This window comes from Drosophila mojavensis, unplaced genomic scaffold (assembly GCF_018153725.1).
Source record: "Drosophila mojavensis isolate 15081-1352.22 unplaced genomic scaffold, ASM1815372v1 contig_36, whole genome shotgun sequence".
Lineage (NCBI taxonomy): Eukaryota > Metazoa > Arthropoda > Insecta > Diptera > Drosophilidae > Drosophila > Drosophila mojavensis.
The window spans coordinates 939,475-948,295 of NW_025318858.1; positions in this window are offsets into that span (position 1 = coordinate 939,475).

The following is an 8,821-nucleotide window of genomic DNA, read 5'->3' on the forward strand; positions in this document are numbered from 1 at the left end:
TTGAAACACCATAAATTTCTGGGAAATTTCAAAACGTCAATTGGAAACGCTTTCAAATTTCGCTCGTTAAACAATTAACAATGCGAGAAGGTCGAGGGAGACGGAGACACGGTGGAGAGTATTTAATGGCAAAGCTAAAGTTGGCTGGAAAACCATTTGAGGCATTTCGTACTTCCCGGAAATGCTATAGACAGCCGAAATGCAAAATAAAAAACTCGATATGGCCACGTTTGATTTGTGTTTAGTTAGAATTTCTATATTTTAATTGGCTTTTCTCTCGGTACTATACAGTTAGCTAAACTAATTGCCATGCAGCGCCATCTATCGGCATCAGCGACAGCAACAGCACGTGCTGCATTCCGACCTTACTCAATGCGAATGAATCAATTCATTATGACACAGCTCATTTTGATTCGCTAATTTTAAACACAAAGTCCCAGAACAAAATGAATTATAGTAATATATATTATATGACAGAATGTATATGTGCACATGTGTATGTATATATGTATATTATTTACGATAATGATGAAATCCAGAGAACCCGCATGACATGACGAGCGCTGAGCGAACAACTTTCAATGGAAACCCACAGAAGTTGAAGCATACCAGATAAAACCGCATAGCGCGCTCTAAAAAGCTAACACACACACACACATGCATGTTAGTAGGTAGGTAGTTTAGCCATTGGAGCATGAGTCACAGGAGCGGTTGCGCTGCAGCCTGCTTGGCGATTCGAGAGGGCCCGCGTTTTCGTACCTTCTTTCTTCACTTTGTTTTTTTTTTTTTACCTTTTTTCTGTGTTGCCATGAGCTGGAAGTGCTGCAGACAATGCGAAATTTCATCAGAAATCCAAATACAGATAATGATCTAATACATAACTTGTTCGTGGTAAAAATAACGTTGATAAACGTTTCACAGTAAACCCAACTCTATATGTATATGTATATGTATAGGGGGCGCGTATGCACACATATGTATGTTTGTATGTACATACAGTAGCACGGGGTGCATTGTATCTTACTAAGCACCTGCGCTTATCTATAATGCGAGTTGAAATTAGTTTCGAATAAATTGTTCACAATTCGCAGTTTAAATAGTTCTTTCTTTTCTCGCTCTCTCTCTCTCTCTCTCTCTCTTTCTAACTCTAAGGCCAGCGCCGTATACAAATACTTAATATTTGACTTTGTATTTAGTAAAAAGTTCAAAGCAACTAAACCTTCAAGGGACGGCGGCGGGTGGAGGAGAGTCTGCAAAACTTTTCCAATTCAGTATTGAGAAAAATAAAACTTTGCTAAAAGTTAAGTCGCAGTTTTGCAAACATTAACTATGGGAAGCGGGTTCCCAGCAATTCACCACCCGCTTGAGTTTACATAACTGCGCTGCTTCCCTCTCGCTCACTTCAATATCCAAGAAAGGAAAAAAAAAGCGAAATTGCTGCGCTGCTGCTGCCTCCGCCCATTGTCATGTTTTTACGCTGAAATTGTCACAACAAAGCAAAATGAATTGCGGTCAGTGCGAGCGACGACGTGTAGAGGAGAGGGCGAGAGAAAGAGAGAGAGATGATGACAACAATGAAGCTAGGCAAGCGGCTGTAGTTGAAGTTCTAGTTGTAGTGGAATAGCAGAGACGGGCAAGTGCAAAACTAAAGCGTGAGCAAAAAGTCAACTGCAAACAACAAAAGCCTGGAAGGAGAGGCGAAGTCAGAGTCAGAGTCAGAGCGAAGCGAGAAGAGGCGCGGCGAAGCTTGCAAGCAGGATAGGGCTATATAGGTAGACAACAAAGACGAATGGGACAGACAGACGGGCGTAGGATTTTTAAAGCGAATTCAATTACTTTTTGTTGCTGTCGCTTCGTTGACTCTGTTGGCTGGCTGCTGCCACTGGCTGCTACTGCTTCTTCTTGCTATTTATTTCAATTTTTTGTTTTTTATTTATTTTGATTTTTCGTTTTTTTGCTTTTGCAGTTACTTGGAATTCGCAAATGAACTTCGCTTGAAAACAAAATCACATGCAAAGCAGAGCGGGCAACAAAGCACAAAGTGCCAAAGGAGCGCAACGAACGAGCCGAAAAGGGTGGGCAGAGCAGAGAACGGGGAGTGGCCTCTGCCTTCGCCTCTGCGCCTCTGTACAAAGCGGCCTGAGAAAGTGTATTTCATTTTGATATTTTTTCGCAAGAAAATTGAAATGAGATTTATTTATTACGTTTTCATTTTGCCGTCCGACCGTCCACCCGGCCACTCACTCATGCCATAACATACACATATATATATATATAGATATGTATATGTGTGTATCTGTACATGTACATGTATATGTATGAATATTAAAAGGTATTTGCTTCTCTCCATTCATTGCGCGCTTCGCTCGAAATTGTGTAGTATGAACATAAACAATTCTCATGGCAATTCGGCTTTTTCATATGCCAATTTAATTAGCAATTCCACCGAATTCAGCTGCTCTCACCCACGAGCTTGATTTTTTATATTTATCTACGGGTCGCTATCTCGCTCACACACACCCACCCACACGCACACTCCTTCTTCATCTATCCCTTCATACGCTTATCATGCGGATCGTGACTGATATGCTGGGGACTTGGCCATTGCCATGGAAATACCTAGAGAAATCTCATTGACGTAGGTAAACAACACAAATATGTAGCTAAACAAGTAAGAAAGCTCTAGTCGAGACTGCTCGACTACGAGATCCCCTGAACCCTTGGAGCAATAGATATTTCAATACTTTTTCGCGACTTTCAGCTTACACAAGAAACACGCACACACACACACACGTACGCAAACACAGGCATACATACACACACACACGCATACAGACACACATACACACACACACGCATACATACACAAACGCATACACACACACATACACACACACATACACAAACACATACACACACAAGCAACCACGCATAAACACGCATGGGCTGCAGTGTGCGCTTACTATGAGAACTTAATTGTTTAATAACTTTTTTTATGGACGTACGATCTTCATGAAATTTTTAGATTATGATTATAACATGAATATGCATGTAATTGCCAAAGCACAAGTCTCTAGTATTTGAAATACGCTTTTTACAAAAGTGAGGGTGAGGGGGAGAATTTAGAGGTGGGGGGTAAATTTTAACAAAAACCGAAATTGTATAAATTGCATATAGGCATACATTAAAAATTTGGAGTCTCTAGCAATAAAGGTGTAGAAGATATAATTTTATAACTGGGTTTCGATAAGGTTTTTTATCGATAAAAAAAGATCGAGATGAGTTATCGATTTTTAATGATAAACTTGATATGCGCGCTGTAATTACGGACATTTTAAAAAAAATTTGAAGTCTCTAGCTCTTATATCTTCTGAAATCGACGCGTTCATACATACGGACAGACGGACAGACAGACGGACAGGGCCAAATCAACTCAGCTCGTCACCCTGATCAAGAATATATATACTTTGTGGGGTCTGCCACGCCTCCTTCTCCCTGTTACATACATTTCAACAAAACCATTATACCCTGATTTCCCATTGAAAATGGGTTCAGGGTATAAAAACAATCAAATCAAATTCTCATAAGATGCCATTGTTTATTTATAACATAGCTTACTGTGAAATATGAATGCAAGCACACACACGCACTCACACATAGTCAGTTCATTTTTGACATTTGCAGTTAACAGTTAGCTGGCATAGCCGCACCAAGGGCAGTCAGTGTCGTAAAGGCGATTTATTTGTTACATTAGGGTGGCTCAAGAAATGAAATGAATATTTTTATTTGAGTTGGATGCAGTCTTGCGTACTTTGCTATTTTTAAATTATTTTCAAGTTTTGATAAAAATCTTTATTAGAGGACATAATTCTACTTTTTGGTATTTCGAGCTCTTATCGCGCTATTTTGGGCAGTCGCATTATCAGCAGAGCTCTCGACTCGGATAAATTTTCTAGGTAAATATACTATACTCTATGTACATATGTGCTTTATAAAGTACGCACACACGTTAATACAAACGCAATAATATATATACGTGGTAGCAGAAGAAGAACGAGAGGTAGCACAATAATAATATTAACATGAATGTGAAAAGTGGCAAAATTCGTAGAAATTCGCTGCGGCGCTGAAAGGCTCTCATGATAAATCCACATACAATACACAGATATATATATGTACATGTGTGTTCTTGGAAAATATGTATGCACACGGTACTCACATGGTTGGTGAAGTCATGAAGTTGTTTAAAGGTACGCAGCCCCTACAATGTACATGTGTGCGTATGTGTGTGGGTGTGTGTACTTTTGTGTAGGTGTACGCCTTTGTGTATGTATGTGCGTGTGTGAACGCAAGCACTAACAAAATTTCAGCTTAATTTGCCAACAACTTTACTCTAGTCCAGCTGCGGGCTGTGAGTCGAATGCGTTGTCAAGGTTACCTCGAAAGATGGGTTCGGCCTATTCATGTTTAGATACAGATACTGATACGAATATAGCTAGAGATACACACACACACAAACATTTATTTAGATACATTTGTATCTTTGTGTACATATTATGATATGCTAATGCTGGAGGTTCGCATATGTACGCATAACGGTAAATGGAAAGAATATATCCAAATTTGCTTTCGCTCGCAGCAAATTCTAAGCCCCAAAGTTAGACGGGGCTTAAGCCGAAACGAGAGAAATAAATGCAGATAATACAGCTTAGGAAAAAAACAACCATTCTGTTAAGTTGAATGAAATTAAGGACTTTATATACATACATTCCTATGAACAATCATATATAATTAGATGACACGTGAGTCGGATTGCATTAGAATGAACTCCATTATTAAAAGTCAGAAGAAATAAAGAATACTTCAGGCTAATATAAACAATAGTAGATACAGTAGAATGCTATACGATATATGTACACATATGAAGTAGTTGATATACTCGTACAGCTATGTGTAGTAGTGAACATAGTGTAATATCTATAAGTACTCGATGTAATTAAAGTTATTAAAGTATATTTATACAATATTTATAAGTTCGTTAGTAGATACCTTATCATATTGTATTAAATATAAAAAATTTCAAGTTTCTGTGTTGTAATAATAGCTAAATTTGATTAAAATCTGTGATTGAACATTTCATTCATATTTTCAATAGTTATACTACTCATAGAGCCCATATGATTTATGTTCCTCAAGAGCCAACCCACATACCTAGTGCCCGAATTGAGGTAGGCTCCACACTATTATCAAGAAACACTTGGATATTACCGAATAAGGTAATGCCTAATACTTTTCAGCAATCACCGACTCGTACCGTCCAGAAATGTCAACTGAACAATTCAGCGCAACAATCGGCGCTCTTTATTCAGTCAACAGAGACCATACATATGTATGTATGTATGGATGTGAGTATAATAGCTACGATTAAATTTATAAATTTAGCGATTACGATTGCCTTCAGCCGGAAGCCGATAGGGAAAATAAAAAATATGAACGAAACCGTAAATTATAGTACTTTATGTATGAATATACATATATATATATATACGCACACACACGCACATACTCGTACTCACTCGTAAAACAGTTCCAGGCAGCTGTAAATATAATCAAAGCGTTCCACAAAATTTCATTGATAAATAACAACGGCAAATGAAAAGCCCGACTGTATATGTGCGAGCGTGTGTGTGTCGCCCAACCACCCATTGAGCTTGCCAACTAGAGGTGTGCACAGCACGTGACTGAGTAACTGCTGTATCGAGTAACTGTTACTCAATGTAAACAGATGAGTGCATAAATAAAACAAATATGGTCTATTAAAGAACAGCAATAAGTGTGTGTAGTAAAACAGATACATATAAACAATTTGTAGCAAGACAATAAATCAGTAACCGAGCTATTCGATATTTGAATGTACTTGAATGCAAATAAACTCTGAAGTTGACCTTTCGACTCTGCGAGTGCAGAAGCAGATAATTTAGTACTAGTTACGCGCGCAATTTAAGTTACTTATCACAATTCACACGAAAATCAGAGTGTTTAACGGGCCTGATAGTATTCAAGCGAATACTACGCGTATACACAGCGCTTATCAGACACACAGCGCACAAGACTCAAAGAGGAGGAAGAGGTTGGGAAACAACAATTCCAAGAACAATCAAAAGCGCTTCGTTTTCCATGGAAATGGAAGGCAAATATGTGCACACTCACACTGAGAGAGCGAAAGGGGCGGGGAGAGAGAGAGAGGGGCCACATGAAGAAGAGACACAACATGGGCATGAGCAAGTGGCTTAGATAAGTCAACTGGAACTGGAATTGGAACTGGCACTGGCAATGGCACTATGGAACTGGCTCTGCTTGGCTGGGGGTCATTGGGGGTGTGTGGGCCATACGGACCAAGTGTAACAGGTAATTGGTAACTGGGCAACGCGCGGGCAAATATAGATTAGGTCGTCATCATCTACTTACGAAAGCGACCCAGATGAAACTCAAAGCAAAGCCAAACCAAACAAAACATTATAAAACAAGTTCAAAAACTTGAAGCCAACCAAAATGAACCGGTTTCTGAGCAACAACAACAAAATAATCATAATAATATCCAAGCAAAACAAAACAAAAAGTTCAATAACAATCTTTGAGTATTAATAGCTTTATATGCATACAGCTTCGATGATTTACTATGAAAAACAATTAAGAGCAAAGTAACAAACACATAAAACATCAAAGTAAACAAACAACCAAAATGAATTCCACTTTAACAAAAATTGAGTGTTTTGCCCACATTTCACTTTTGGCATTGCGATTCAATTGAACAAATTCACGCGAACAATTAACAATGAGCGCAAAATGGAGACGGAGAAGAGAAAGAGAAAAACAACAACAGCAACAATGCATAGCCATTCGCATACATCAAATCAAATTTCCACGAAATCTGCACGTAAATCGTATAACAAATACTAATACAATAGAAATAGGGAAGAGTGGAAGAAAAAGAAAGAAAAAAAAAACAATAATAGCCCGAGTGGCAGCAGCAGCAGCTGAGCATAAGCCAATAGCGACAGAGAGGTTAGAATGGGGTGGGGAGAAATAGAGAATGGCAATCTTTACATGTTCATGCGTAGCGTATCATGATAACAGTGGGATCATAGAGTCGGTTGCAAAAATTTTAAGAAAAATTTAATTTCATTTTATTTATACATACATATAGATGAAAAAAAAATATATATATATATAAATTGTAACTTGAGCATTTTAAGGAAATTCATTAAATCAGTTTAATTTTTCGTATTTTATTTCTGCTTTGTTCAAGTCAGCTCATTTTTATTTTTCATGAGTAATGCACAAAAAAATAAGCTGATAATTGCTTTTTTATGCATTTCCGCTAGCTTGTGTTGAAGTACATAGCCATATATACATATGTGTATTTATTAAAGAACAGCTGCTCAAATACCCGAACCAAAGACAAGTAGCTATACTATAGGATAAATCATAGTAAATTAAGAGGCTTCCAGTGAATGTTACTCACATACTAACAGCGTGACTGCATTTAACAACTTGTATTTATCTTGAAAATACCTAAGTTAAATGCCAAGAGCAGCTGCGTGTGAACAAACACGATAAACTCAAGGGACATGCAAAGGGCTCAAGTTTGTCTTCTTCTTATTCATCTTTTTTTGTTTGCTTTTCGGCGCAGACAATTTGGCATATTCGCCGTAAATATCGTTTGGCTCGCGGGCGAATCTAGACAAGCCAATTAAGCAACGCCCCAATTACACTTATCCTTGCTTCTATATGTATGTGTGTGCGTCCGTGTGTCTGTGAGTTGGAAACAATTTCAATTTCACATGAAAAGCTATTAAAAATGCCAGAGAGCCCACAGAAATGCACTCAAAAAAAGTTTTAATACAAATTCAAGGAAATGAGCGGAAGAAGCTGGTCAAAAACCCGCTTTTAACAAGAATGATCAAAAAACTCTGCATGCTTGTGTGTGTGTGTGTGCATTACAGACAACAGCAAAGTTAATAACACCTTTTCTTGTGAAGGGTAAGTCGAAAAAAAATATATATCGTCTCTGCCAACGTCGAGTGTGTATGAAGTATGGCTTCAGGCGAATTGAGTCAAGTTTCGCTCTTGCTCTCTACCTCTCTCTCTATCTGTAGCTGCGCGTGTAAACGTGTGTGTGTGTGTGTGTGAGGCCAGCTTGAGCTTGTCTTGTGGTGTTAAATGTTAGCAGCCGCAGCAGCAGCATTTCATTCAATAGCCGCCACAGCAACAGCAGCTGCCAACTTCAGCAGCCGCCAACTGCCGCGCTCCCTTTCCCATTGTCTGCTTTATGCTCTTGTTGCTATTGCTAAGTCTCTCAGTGTGAGCGCGAGAGCAAGCATATGCATATAGACGTGTGTGTGTGTGTATGTGTGTCAGTTTGTGTGCGCATTGTTGTCCGTCTTGTTGAGCTGCTGCTTCTGCTGTTGTTGTTGTCGTCGTCGTTGGCTCGCTTGGCTGTCTGTCACTTCTCAGAAATCGGTCTAAATTAGAAAATGCGTTTCTGGGAATTTCGTATATCTCTTTTGGGCACAACGAAATAACGCAACGGCGACACCAATAATATATCTGTATATATATTATTTTTAATAAATACATACATCAATTAATACTACTTATATGCCCTTGCCATAAACCATATATTTATGGTCTTATATATTTATGTGTGTGTATTAATATAAATTTATCAATGGCATTTTTGCCACATAAGTTGTAAACTTTTTTGTTGGCATCACACCCAACTATTTACCTGATTAAACGCTGCTGCTGCTATTTCTGT